Consider the following 14,434-nt stretch of genomic DNA (forward strand, 5'->3'; position numbering starts at 1 on the left):
ATTTTTAGCTGTAGACCTTTCAACACAATTATGAACAAACGTTCAGTTTTGTCGTCATAAGTAAAACATTTGTGCTTCTTCTCTTTAAGATGTTCGAGAATAAAATATCGATCTTTAAGAGTTTCCAGCAAAACGCGACAGTCTCCTTTCTTTGCGATTTGGAAGGAAGCCTTGATTCCTTTAATAGTGTTCAAGATATCTTGCTCAAATGTCCCAAATTCGAAACTACTGATCACGATAGGCGGCACTTTTTGTTTCCTTACTTAAATCAAAGAGCCTGGGCTAGAGGCTGCTACGATTTGAAGTTTGTGCTGAGGGCTTCGTCTTATAAAAAACTATCTCGTGGAAAGCTGAATAAGTTATGCGATTGTCATTATTGCATTCGTGGGATTATACTGTTTGAAGGATATTCACTTTTCCCGCGGGTTTCGCGTAATTTGCTCTGCTTACGGGTCCGCCACCTCCCTTTTGGCCCTTCATACAACGGTATCATAAATACAAATTATTAATGAATATTGACCTTGCTATCCAGTGGAACCAAAGACAAATTAAAGACCCCCATGTCCTTTACAGTTGCCCAACATTTTATGGCTCATAAGGCAATCTAGCAGTCTTCTAAGAGCATCCTTCTACTCCCAGATTTAAACAAGCATGCTTTGAAATAATCTTAAAGCGTGGGATCATTTTGAATCCCGATTTTTCCAATCTTAGCGTGCGTGATTCATACAAGGATTCAATCCCATGATTGAATCTCGTCATTACGCTCATAGGCAATCGAGTCAAGCTAAAATGCTCTTCGTCTGGAATTTTTGACGTTTCATTGGGAATTGGGACAAATAGAACCTGCCTGCCAGTGCGCATCGTACCTTCGTGCTGTGCGTACACGAATTCTCTCTGCTCTTGGAAGTTTTCTTAAAAACTACCTAAAGCAATAAAACAGTACTTTTCAGTGCTACACAAACAGTACTTTTCAGTGCTAAAATTAAAAACGGTACTTTTCAGTGCTACTTAAACAGTACTTTTCAGTACTATTGTTTCTACTATTGATCCCTTTACGATCCTTGTTTGGACCCGTGCCTTCGATTTTTCGTTGGACCCGTTGGCGAAAGCTAGCGGTGGTAATCCTTCTTGGACACCGTCTAGGGAAAAAACCTCTCGAAGGTCACGTCTTTCTCGTTTATTAACTAAACATGGTATCAACAACTAACAAAAGGAAGGGTGAATCTCTGAATTCACTACTTCCTTCCAAAAAAGTGGGTTTTAAAACTGTCACTACACGTGGCAAGAATGGAAGAAAGGACGCTTCCCCGGAATGCGAAGTTTCTTCCAAGGGTGAAATGAATAATTGTATTGAAATGAGCAATCAGTTCGATGCTCTATACAAATTTTCCGAACACCAAATCGAAGCAGCCTCTAGCCCAGGCTCTTTGATTCAAGTGAGGAAGCAAAGAGTGCCGCCTATCGTGGTCAGTTGTTCCGAATTTGGGGGATTTAGGCAGGAGATCTTGAACTCCATTAGGGGAATCAAGGTTTCCTTCCAAATCGCAAAGAAAGGAGACTGTCGCGTTTTGCCGGAAACTCTTAAAGATCGCGAACTTCTTCTCAGATATCTTGAAGAGAAGAAGCACAATTTTTTACTTATGACGACAAAACTGAACGTTTGTTCAAAGTCGTCTTGAAAGGTCTCTCAAGTGACTATAAGTCACCTGAAGAGATCAAAAATGGAATAAATGATTTACTTGGATTTTCACCAGTCCAAGTAATCATTATGAAAAAGAGAACCCAATCTGGCATTGTTCGGAAAGGGCTTTCTCAAGAATATTATTTAGTTCACTTTAACAAAAAAGAACTAAATAATATTAAAGCTTTAGAAAAAGCTAAACTTATGTTCGATGTCCGTGTGACGTGGGAACATTTCCAGAAACCTGGAGGAAATCACCAGAACCCCACTCAGTGCCGTCGGTGCCAAAAGTGGGGTCATGGTACAAAAAATTGTCGCATGGATGCTAAATGCATGATTTGCGGAGGTTCTTCTCACGCTAAGGACGACTGTCCTGTGAAAGAAGATACCAGAAAATTTCAATGCGCCAATTGCAAGGGCCCTCACAAAGCTAACTTTTGGGAATGCATTTCACGCAAAAGAGTCGTTGAGGCTCGTGCCAAGCAGATGAAGGATATTATCCGTTACGATAACGGTCGTTTCCGGAATTTGCCTGGTAGAGTATCGAACAATGCTCATTTTTCAGTTAACGATCGCTTGATTAGGAATCATACCCACCAGGAAGATCATAATCATGCTCATTCACAAACAAATTTTAATCCGTCGGGTAGCCGTTCGAATCTTTCAATTTCGAATGTATCTACCCACGGTAAATCCTTTGCCGATATCGTAGCAGGTAATTTGAACTCTTCCCCTGTTCGTTCCATGAGTACCCATTCTACTTGTTTCAAATCAAATGGAAAAAACCCTACCGCCACAGGTAACTCCTACCCCGCTTCTTCGTCTACCGAAAATTCCAATGGGAAATCATCAGATGATATGTCTGCCTCTGATTTTAATTTTCTAACTGAACAATTGAATCTAATGATTGATGCAATGTTCAAAGCCACCACTATGACTGAAGCAGTCCTAGTAGGTGTAAAATTTACAAATAAAATTGTTATTGGATTACGTTTTTCTAATGGATCCAAATAATAATTTAAATATTTTAAATTGGAATGCTCGTTCTCTGAATGGTAAAGAGGACGAGCTGTTTAATTTTCTTACAGCTAATAAAGTGCATATAGCAGTTATTACCGAAACTCATTTAAAACCTGGATCCAAATTTAAAAAAGATCCTAACTTTTTTGTTTATCGTAATGATCGACTTGATGGGGCATGTGGGGGAGTTGCAATCATCATTCATAGGCGTATAAAACATCAACTGTTTTCGTCATTTGAAACTAAAGTTTTTGAAACTTTAGGTGTTTCTGTTGAAACACAGTTTGGTAAATATACTTTCATAGCTGCCTATTTGCCTTTTCAATGCTCTGGACAGCAAGTTAATTGGCTTCAAACTGACTTGCGAAAATTGACTCGCAATAAGTCAAAATTTTTTGTCATTGGTGACTTTAATGCCAAACATCGGTCATGGAATAATTCTCAAAGTAATTCCAACGGCAGAATTTTATTTGATGAGTGCTCTTCAGGATATTTCTCAATTCAATACCCTGATAGCCCTACATGTTTTTCCTCTTCTAGAAATCCATCTACGATTGACTTGGTCTTAACCGACTCTAGTCATCTTTGTAGCCAATTAGTTACTCATGCTGATTTTGATTCTGATCATGTCCCTGTTACATTTCAAATATCGCATGAAGCGATTCTCAATCCTATCAGCTCCACTTTCAATTATTTACGAGCCGACTGGAATATATATGAAACGTATGTTGACTCTAATCTTGATGTTAACATTTCTTTAGAAACTAAAATTGATATTGACAATGCTCTTGAAACTTTAACAAATTCCATTGTTGAAGCCAGGAACATTGCAATTCCAAAATGTGAAGTAAAATTTGAATCCGTGATTATAGACGATGATCTTAAACTCTTGATCCGTCTTAAAAACGTGAGGAGAAGGCAATTTCAACGCACTCGTGATCCTGCTATGAAAATTATATGGCAGGATTTGCAGAAAGAAATCAAGAAACGTTTTGCAGATTTAAGAAACAAAAATTTTGAAAATAAAATTTCTCAATTGGACCCTGGCTCTAAGCCCTTTTGGAAATTATCTAAAATCTTGAAAAAACCTCAGAAGCCTATACCGGCATTGAAAGAGGAAAACAAATTATTACTAACTAATTGCGAAAAAGCTCAAAAACTTGCTATGCAGTTTGAAAGTGCGCACAATTTTAATTTAGGACTTACTAGTCCAATTGAAAATGAAGTTACTCAGGAGTTCGAAAATATTCTCAATCAAGAGAACGTTTTCGAAAATGCCTGGGAGACTGATTTGGAAGAAGTGAGAACTATTATTAAAAAATTCAAAAATATGAAAGCTCCTGGCGATGATGGAATATTCTACATCCTCATCAAGAAACTTCCAGAAAGTAGCTTATCATTTTTAGTTGATATATTTAACAAATGTTTTCAATTAGCATATTTTCCTGACAAATGGAAAAATGCTAAGGTTGTTCCAATTTTAAAACCAGACAAAAATCCTGCAGAAGCTTCTAGCTATCGTCCAATCAGTTTGCTTTCCTCCATCAGTAAACTTTTTGAAAAGGTTATTTTGAACAGAATGATGGCCCACATCAACGAAAATTCAATTTTTGCCAATGAACAGTTCGGATTCCGCCATGGACATTCGACCACTCATCAACTTTTACGTGTAACAAATTTGATCCGTTCCAACAAATCTGAAGGCTACTCTACTGGTCTTGCTCTTCTAGACATAGGAAAAGCATTCGACAGTGTTTGGCATGAAGGTTTGATTGTAAAATTGAAAAATTTTAATTTTCCAACATACATTGTTAGAATAATTCAAAGTTATCTGTCAAATCGTACACTTCAGGTTAATTATCAGAACTCCAGATCTGAAAGACTTCCTGTAAGAGCTGGTGTTCCCCAAGGCAGCATCTTGGGACCAATATTATACAATATTTTCACATCTGACTTACCTGAGTTACCTCAGGGATGTCAAAAATCTTTGTTTGCGGATGACACAGGCCTCTCCGCCAAAGGACGAAGCCTGCGTGTCATCTGTAGTCGATTGCAAAAAAGTTTGGATATTTTTTCTTCATACTTGCAAAAATGGAAGATTTCTCCTAATGCTTCCAAAACTCAACTAATAATATTCCCACATAAACCAAAAGCTCTTTATTTGAAACCTTCAAGTAGACATGTTGTCACGATGAGAGGGGTTCCAATAAATTGGTCAGATGAAGTTAAGTATCTAGGACTCATGCTAGATAAGAATTTAACTTTCAAAAATCACATTGAGGGCATTCAAGCCAAATGTAACAAATATGTAAAATGTCTCTATCCCCTTATTAATAGAAAATCAAAACTTTGTCTTAAGAACAAGCTTTTGATATTCAAACAAATTTTCAGGCCAGCCATGTTGTATGCTGTACCAATATGGACTAGCTGTTGTAATACCAGGAAGAAAGCTCTGCAGAGAATTCAAAATAAAATTTTGAAAATGATTCTGAGGCTTCCTCCCTGGTATAGTACCAATGAGTTACATAGGATATCCAATGTTGAAACATTGGAACAAATGTCAAATAAAATAATCAATAATTTCAGGCAAAAATCGTTACAATCTTCTATTGCCACGATTAATGCGTTATATGATTAGGTTAAGTTAGGTTAAGTATATTAAAAACTTTTTTTTTCTCTTATAAGCAGGTGAAATCAACTCACCTGTAAAAAATCTGAACTGCTACGGCAAATGAAATGTAATATGTTGTTAACAAAATGTTAATAAAATCTTAGATTTGTTTTACCAAATTAGGATGATAGTGTTGTCTAATAACACAGAACACCTAGATATAAGAAATAATGAATGTAATGTTTGGAATGATACTAATAAAGAAATTAAAAAAAAAAAAAAAAAAAAAAAAAAAAAAAAAAAAAAAAAAAAAAGAACCTGCCTGCCTAGAACATGAGATGAAGTGAGATGGAAGGCAATGAAGTTCAGCAATGAGGATAGAGGAGAAATGGTATCATACCACAGCAAAATTCCACTAGATACTTTTGATCATTTCCACTCAGGGAGATATTAATCAAGACAAAGATTTGAAAGACAGAGTTTCGTTGAATCCTGACATGTTTCAATGGAAATTCAATCTAAATTGTCCTGATTCATATTTTCTGTTAAGGAGCTTGGAATCCCGTATACATGTGAATTCATTACGTCAGGTCAGAATGTTACTAGAAGTTGTCGCTAGTTTCCTGAAGCCATTCACTGGAAACAGCTGTGCATTATACATTCCTGTCAGCCAAAATTTTCAATCGATATGGAATAAAATTTCAATGCTTACTCGATTTTTTCACCCGACTAATAATCGATCAAGGATTGAATCATGGGATTCAATCCTCTCGTACACGTGGCATGATTCATTGCATGCCTAGATTTGAGCAAATGATGCGCGCGGAAAAAATCTTGGTCTGATGGCTTTTGATCTCAGCAGCTCTTGGAGTGGATTTTTTTAAGACTGCAATCTAGAATGCTGTTCAAAGTGTACTGCGATCTGTCAAACTTGGGTACCTTTTGCACTACCGTATATTACAAAGTATATTCATTTGTGAAATTATTCATTTGAATACGATTTATTCGCTCTCTTCGGAATTTGAATCAAGGTGTTCGAAATATGAGACAGAATGAACACAGTGTTCGGCATTTGAATCAAAATGTTGTTCCATACTTTAACATAAAAATTATACTAGAACTAATTAAATCAACATTATTATCGGTACACCCAACAGCTAACAGTTAGGCTTTTCGAGTAAATTAAAATTTACACAAATATTTGCCAATTTATGCCAATCAGATGCATTTGAAGTCACTGTTACCCTTAAGTGTTCGGAATATGAGTCAAAACGGTACCCAGTTTATGACGATGAATAGCAATTTATCCTGATATCCAATCAAAACGTGGTCTTCGGCAAAGTTGTAGTTGAAAGCATTTCCCATGAGAAAATTGTGTTCACTTGTTCATAAAACATCATGACAAAGAGATAGAGGGCTTAACACAAAAGGATGGCGTTTTCCATGATAATCTTCATATAAACTTCAAATGGCCTGTGCACAGTCAAATTTATTCCGATTCATTTCAAACTTTAGGAGGGTGCTATTTACCATAATATAAGTTGTTTAAGCATAGGGGAGCAAAAATTTCCAAATTTGCATCACTCTTATCTACATATGTACATACATACATACAAGATTAATCGAGGGTACACCTGAAATTTCCAGAAGCACAATTTGACGCAGTTTGTAAAACCCTTTATCATTAAAATTTGGATTGAAACTCAACTACAACTCCTTTGCTAATTACAATCAATCGTTTTTTCCCCCGTGCAATCGTTCAAGTAGATTCCCATCCCATCATGCATCATCGATTTCAGCACGCCGAGCTCCCCCCAAATACGTAATACGCAATGCCCTACCCCACGCAAGAAAGTCATTCCACTTAATAGCTGCTTTGGTGAGACCACCAATCAAAATCAAATTAACCATTCAGCCACTTTTGCCCATACCTATCTACCTGACCTACCGTTTTATTTTTTGTCTCAAGCTGCAGTTAATCGACCAGCAGCAATCCATTCATTCCTGGAATAGTTTCCCAAGTAGTTGGGCGTTCGCACGGTTTGTCATGCGATTGGCCCCATTTCTTGGCGCGAAACATTTCGATCTGGGGATCGAAATAACTTTCCAGTCAGTCAGAGCCATCATCCAGCGCCAGAGATATGGAAGAAATCTCACCAAGCATCGAGGCCGGGATCGAATCCAACAGCCGGGGGAAGCTGCAAAAACTGCATGCTCATCATAATCAAATTATCGTCAATTTTCAGAACAATCAATTAGGGACCCAGGCTGGAAATTATATTTATTAAAATAAACGATTGGGGAGCTGATGATTAATGTTGGGTGCGCGGGAATCGTGTGGAACAGATTTGCACTCCGATTGCCGAAGCACAAACCTTCAGTCAGCCAGGCAGGAAGCATTTGGATGTTTAGCTCCAATTAGGCGCGATAATTGGATTCCGATGAACAGCGCTCGACAAGTGCGCAATCGCGGCTGATGATTTTCCATAGCGAGAGGCGCCAATCGCAACAATGCTTCGTTGAAATTCCCATCAACCAATAAACGAAATCGAATTTCTCGGGAAAAACGGCTCGCCTGGCGGATGACGAAATACGGGTACGTGCCCGTCGTTAGCCCGCGAAAGAAGGCGCACCAAACTCCCGGTGCACAGTGTTTTGATTTGTCGATTTAGTGTGTCTTTTTGGCTATGCTTTGGTTGAGAAGTTCCTTGATACGACTTTTTTATGCAAAAACTTTTGTGATATATCCCTCTAGCAGTGAAACAGCAACACATTTCTTTTTTCATAAAGTTCATATAGACAAATGGTGTATTTCTTTATAGAAGACACTTTTTTTTATATCTTTTATACTCTTTGAGATACAGAGCTTGAACTTGAGCTTGGGATTGATTGGCCGCCTGTGATTGCTACTCCAGTATCGCCAGATTAGCTGTACATATACAAGGAACCAACCAAATGACTACTTGGGACTAACAGACATCCTCAATGTGTAAGTACTGGTGATCTTCAATTTTTAGGCAACAATGACGCCTGCCACGTCAGAATGCAGATCAATGATGGAAAGGGGAAGAAATTGATATTGCATTCAAAACTGGTCCCACAATAGACCAGATATACCCCTGCATCTACTCCAGTTCATGCGGGAAGGTATAGGGGTAAGGCAGTTTTATCGTAGATAGGCTTGCTTTGTGCATTTGTATCAGGCGTAAGGGAAGGCGAGATATAATAGTGAAATAATGGAAGCGACCGGAAACGGTTTCTTGTCTGAGGATAGAAGCAAGTTAAAATTTCAACTACAAGCAAGAAACATTGCTCAAATCAACTGTCAAACGCAGTTCCAAAAGCGTACGAAATCGACAATTCGAAACACTGTGCAGTGCCGGCCAAAGTCGATTGTGTCGACTCGAGGATGATGGTGTCAATGATAAGGCAAGGTGCGCGCGCCTGATTAGCCTGCTGAAGAAGCCAAGTGCGCCGTTTGGATTCCGCGAGCGATTGGCAAAAGAACGGCCATCCAAATGAAGCGTTACATTTTAGTAGTTCACAGAACTGCGAGCAATTGGTAATTATGTTTGAATAGATCTTTATCGAGGTTCGAATGGAGCACCACTTATGGGCCTCATTACGGATTCGGTGGTTGTTTCAGGGGCTAGCCGACGGGTGGTCCCAGTTAACGACCAAATTTGAAATTCCTGCCGTAAGTCGATGCGACAGTTCAATTATCTTTGTTTACGATGTGATTTAGTATTTAGGGTTTCTATTGAAGCTTCATGCATCGATTCCAAATTACTGCGATAAATGGAAAACTTTGCAACAGTAATGCGGCTACTTTTCATTATGGGATATTCGACGTAGAGATTTTTCCAAATATTTCCTAACATTTCGTGTGGTTTCTTCAATGCAGTTGAAAGATCTTTTGGAGATAAATTTTGAAAGCCATTGGCGTAACTAAGAAAAAGGCTAGAAGCAGTCCATAATTTTATCTGTTTATATTTCAAACCTCGACTGACGCCCTTAACCGCAGGCTAGTTAGCATCTCAGTATTTAGGCGTATTAATTTCTATGCAGTTAGATATGCTATTGAGTGTTGCTCCTTTAAATAAAGTTATCAATATTAGTAGTTCATTTGTTTTTTAATTATTGAATAAACCTACAACCTTGGTGTATGAAGCACTTCATTCATTATTCCTAGCCAATCCTTTCTAAGTAGTATACAATTTCTGCAAATTTCCTCCTTCACCCGTTAACCATTCCAACAATTCTTCAATGACTCTGATCGTTGCAATCCAATTAGCTACCGTCATCTATGTTATCACCCGGCGTTGTTAATACCTGCACCTTTATATAAGCTTTCTCGCAAAAATTCTTAAAACCATACTCTCACAAACGCAGAAAGCCCAGCGAAAGGATTAGCAATTGGCGAGCCCTGCTTCGAAAATGCTAATGGAATTACGACCAGATCATTGAGCATTAGCCAGACACCTTCGTGTCCCCGGGGCCGATCGTGAAACGAAGAGGTACGGTAGGTTGTCCGACTAATTCAAACAAAAATCCACCGCCCGGAGGCCCCAAATCCAATGGCAATGGCAAATCCGAACCAGAACCAGACAGAGGGTCGTTTCTCAGAACTGACTTCTGAATTATTCTGCCGATTGGATTACCAACTGAAATTATCAGCTTTTCTCGAAAACGATGGGTTGTTGCGCTTTGCATGGGCCTTCTCGTCGGGTTGCACCCTTTTGCGGAGAGGCAACGACGCCCTTCCTCAACCCTTGCCGAACCCTATATTGGAACTTAAGCGTCGCACAGTGGGAAAAAAGGGCCCTAAAACGACACTTAATGCATGCGTCTATTTTCAAAAACTTCCATATTCCAAACATCAAGTAGTCACCGGAATCGTGTAAAAGCGTTTGTTTTGCTCCATTCTAGCCTAAAACATGCTATTTAACTGAAATGAAGAACAATTGTGACTGATTGCAGCTAACTACACAAGTAACATTGATAGCGTAATAACAGCTTATTTAGCTAAAATACAGTATATGCAGCTCTTTTTCCAGCTTAATCAACTGTTATTCAGCTACCAATGTTACCTGGGTAAATATATTTATTTTATTTTTTATATATCTTCCATGGAATATAAGGAATTTTAGGAATCGTTATCAATTGAATGACTATGGTGCCGTTTTTCGTCCATTTTTTCCCACTGTGCTTCGGTCGTTCATGGTCGGCATTGTACGTGCGTGTTTCTGCCCGCTAAAAGAGATCACAGCCACAGGTATAATTTGCACTCGTTTCCAGGCAGTAATAATACTCTAACAGCCCTCAAATTAACAGAAATGTGTTCAACAACTTTGAGCTCGATTTGGACTCGGTCGCGAAAAATGCTCGGCGCTTGCGCTGACCGAACTAGACACTCCTGCCAGGACCTCTAGAGAGCGACAGTCCCTCTGCCCAGTACTTCAGGGAAGCGTCAGCAAAGTGGAAAATTGTTCTTCGCTGGGAATCGCTGAGGTTCGTGATCGTGCCATTGTCGAGGATGTTGTTTTTTTTGTCGTTCGGCAATAATGAACGAGAACGAGAGTCAGAAAAAGGAAAACACTTGATGCTAAAAGCCTATAATTTTGTACTCGAAAATGGACGCCCAAGTGAGGGTAATTAATTTGCTGCATCCGCTGATTTTTAGCTGTTTTTTTTTCGGATTAAGTTTTTGTAAAAGGCTAATAGCTCTTGTGTTTTATTTCTATAATTTTGTTCGAAACAGCTGGAGTTAATCTTCTAATACAGTCGCCCAAAAGTTTTGGTTTTGAATATTGGCTGTGCAAGCGCTAAGATTAGATAAGATTAGATTAGATCAATACAGTCGTTTAAAAGTTTTGGAAAGCACACAGATTTGGCTCAGAGTTGGATAAAACGGAGAATATCTCAGGCTCAGAGTTCGCGGTTACAAAGCAAAGTCATGCTGATGGTGTCTGGTTTCGATTCCCGGTCGGTCCAGGATCTTTTCATAATGGAAATTTCCTTGACTTCCCTGGGCATAGAGTATCATCGTACCTACCACACGATGTACAAATGCGAAAATCGCAACTTAGGCAAAGAAAGCTCTCAGTTAATAACTGTGGAAGTACTCATTAAACACTAAGCTGAGAAGCAGGCTCTGTCACAGTGAAGACGTAAGGCTAAGAAGAAGAAGAAGAAGAAGAAGAAGAAAAAGAAGATTACAATTGCTGTTTAGCAGATAATTTGAGAATATTCTGTAGCGTTGTTGTTCCCGACTCAGGAAATGTTTTCGAACCTAAATACGAATAAGATAAATCAAGCGTGTGCTACAATAAGGGCGCAAGTCGCATGATCGATTTATCTTCATCGATCCTCTCTTCTGTGAATAAAGCAGATGATAAGAAGCAGGTTTGTAAGCATTTTTTTCACTACAGGACGATAGACAGCGATGCAATCTTGCGTCCTGAGGTGAAATAATAATGACAAACCCATATATTGTCACCTTCATTCACAGAAGAGAGGATCGACGAAAAGAAATCGATCATGCGACTTACGCCCAAGGGGGTGACATGAGCCAATAATTAGCAACCCAACATTGAATCAAAATGGCGTCCTGTGTTCGATGTTGGGAAGCGTCGAAATGTAAGCAGAATGACAGACGTGTCAAAAATATGAATGAGATGATTGTGCGTCAAACATCCGAAGGATCTTGTTCTCCACATCAATTTTCCAAAGGGTTCCAGAAATTTCCAAGTTTTACACCCACATAAGAGAAAAATCTGTGTTGTTTTCTCATAAAAGCTTATCTGCATTCATCGATTTATCTTCATCGTTGCTCTCTTTGCGTTATTGCTGACAAGTTATTCTTTTTCCTTAACATATTTTTGTGCTGCAGGATGAAGAGTCACTATATCTTGCTTATTTATTTATTTATTTCAACTAAAATTTGGAAGAGGGAACACCCCTTTGAGTGATCAATTGAAAAGATCTTTCTCAAAAAGGCACAAAACCTCTTCATCTTTTCTAAAAACGTTATAACAAAAATCTTATGAATTAAAGGCGCACTCAGCTTGAACCATAACAGAGCCAGGATCTTGATCTTTCGAAACGTTGGGTCAGAAAAAAGGATCGGGGAATCCGTCTTGGCAAATGGCTCAAATTTCAATCCTGAAAAAAAAACAAAGATAATGACGGCAGTAAAAATCAAACACCTTCTTCATTAACAAGAAATATTACTGATTTATCTAATTAAGTGAATATATTAATGAAAGAGAGAATCGATGAAGAGAAATCGCTCATTTCAATTAGGCCCTATTGTAGTAACAGCACAGAAATCATCCATCACAGAAATAATTCACCGAAATGTTTCATTAACCACTAAACTACACGAGCAGAAGAAAATAACTACTGCATACAAAATTGAGGTATTCCATACCAGATAATTTCCAATACTTACAACCTGAATGAGGTATGAATGAGCCCTGCATAAGAGGTAAAATACCTCAAATAATACCTTTTGCATATTCTACAAATACCAAGCTGATAATTAGATCAGGTATTGTAATACCTAAATAATACTTGATGGATTTTCATATAAAAGTGAAATTTTTCAATACTAGTTCAATGCAGTCCTCAATAGCTGTCGAATACCAAAATGAAGTATTTTTAATTGTTTTTAACATTTTTTTTCAAATACCATTATAATACCAAAATGAGGTACCGTAAAACGGGGTAACTTTGATAATGCGGGAAACTTTGATAGTGAGAGCCCCACAACATATTAAACGAAATAATGAAGTTTCAGTCAATCAGTTAAGAAAAATAAATGCATAAGTAAAGAGTATTAGTATGCCACTTCATGTCAAAGCTATTTTCGTTAGAATCAAGTGCATTTGAGAATGTATATGCAAATATTGAAAATTTACATAATATTAGCATTTTTGCAACGCTTACAAACAATCTGTTTTACGATCACTATTTGATGAAGCCATAATGAGTTCGTCACTTATCCTTGACAGACTAATTATAGTAGAACATGAATTCGGTCTCAAATCTCTTAGCGAATACCATTTTTACAAACTGGGACCATTTTTGTAATCGAAGTCAGAAATTTCCATATAGCGTTAAACGCCTAGAGGTATGCAACGCCCTATAAATGTTCCGTAATTCATTCAATTTTGTTCGACTATCAAAGTTACCCCAAAACAGACTTTCACTTATATGAAAAATTATATATCCATTCAGAATAAATCTTTTGACAATCTATCAACTGCAAGCGATAGTTAGGATACCAGTACTTGTTTTAAAAATATAAAAGATGATTCTTTGAAACAGCATGCATATATATTCAAGTTTTCTTGGAAAAAACTATCAAAGTTACCCCGTTTTACGGTATTGATAACTGAACAATACCTAATTGTGGTATGATACCAAAATATGGTATGCATAAGTTATTGGCGAGTTATTCTTTCCTCCTCGGGTACTCCAACTGTCATTTGAAAAGATGACAATATACTAACGGTAGCCACAACAAAAATATTCATCAGAATATTCGAGAACTTTTTGTAGGTAACCTTTTCATCCATGGAATGTTCTGAAACTTCATAAATGTTTCACATCAGAAGAAACACTACAACATCATTTAAGGCTGCAATTAAAACATTACAACAGTATTGAGGAACTTGCTGAAGAGATTATGGTTTAAGCATAAATTAAGGAAATTTTGCAGTCATAAATGCTATGCATGCATTAATATAGAGCATAGGTTCCCAAACTTTTCGAGTGCGCGACCCACCTAGTCGTCTTTCATATTCTTCGTGACCCACCAGGTGAAAAATGTTGATAAATTAGTTTTCCACTGAAACTTTTGAAGTCTATCGTTACTTCATTGGAAATGACATGCACCAAGAACGTTTAAATTACAGAGTTAACGATGTTGCTAACATTTCAGTGTTACTAATTCTCGTTCAATTAATATTGTTCACATCGAAATATTAAATTTCACAATTAAATTTCACCATAACACATTTTTAATGGATACATAAACTATACATAGAATTTTAGGAGACAAGAAAGAAAGTTTTTCTTAACTAGAAAGTTTTCTATTTTGTGATATTTTTGATAGT

General features: G+C 37.6%; 1 long non-coding RNA gene across 1 annotated transcript; it reads right to left on the minus strand.

Annotated features, from left to right (window-relative positions):
• Positions 1 to 705: 705 nt before the first annotated feature.
• Positions 706 to 5,976, minus strand: LOC110674628. Its single transcript, XR_002499050.1, has 2 exons — positions 5,631 to 5,976; positions 706 to 843 (listed from the first exon to the last, which is right to left on the minus strand). It is a non-coding gene; the product is annotated as an uncharacterized LOC110674628 (long non-coding RNA).
• Between the last annotated feature and the right edge of the window lie 8,458 nt (positions 5,977 to 14,434).

The sequence above is a fragment of the Aedes aegypti genome, chromosome 1, assembly GCF_002204515.2.
Source record: "Aedes aegypti strain LVP_AGWG chromosome 1, AaegL5.0 Primary Assembly, whole genome shotgun sequence".
NCBI lineage: Eukaryota > Metazoa > Arthropoda > Insecta > Diptera > Culicidae > Aedes > Aedes aegypti.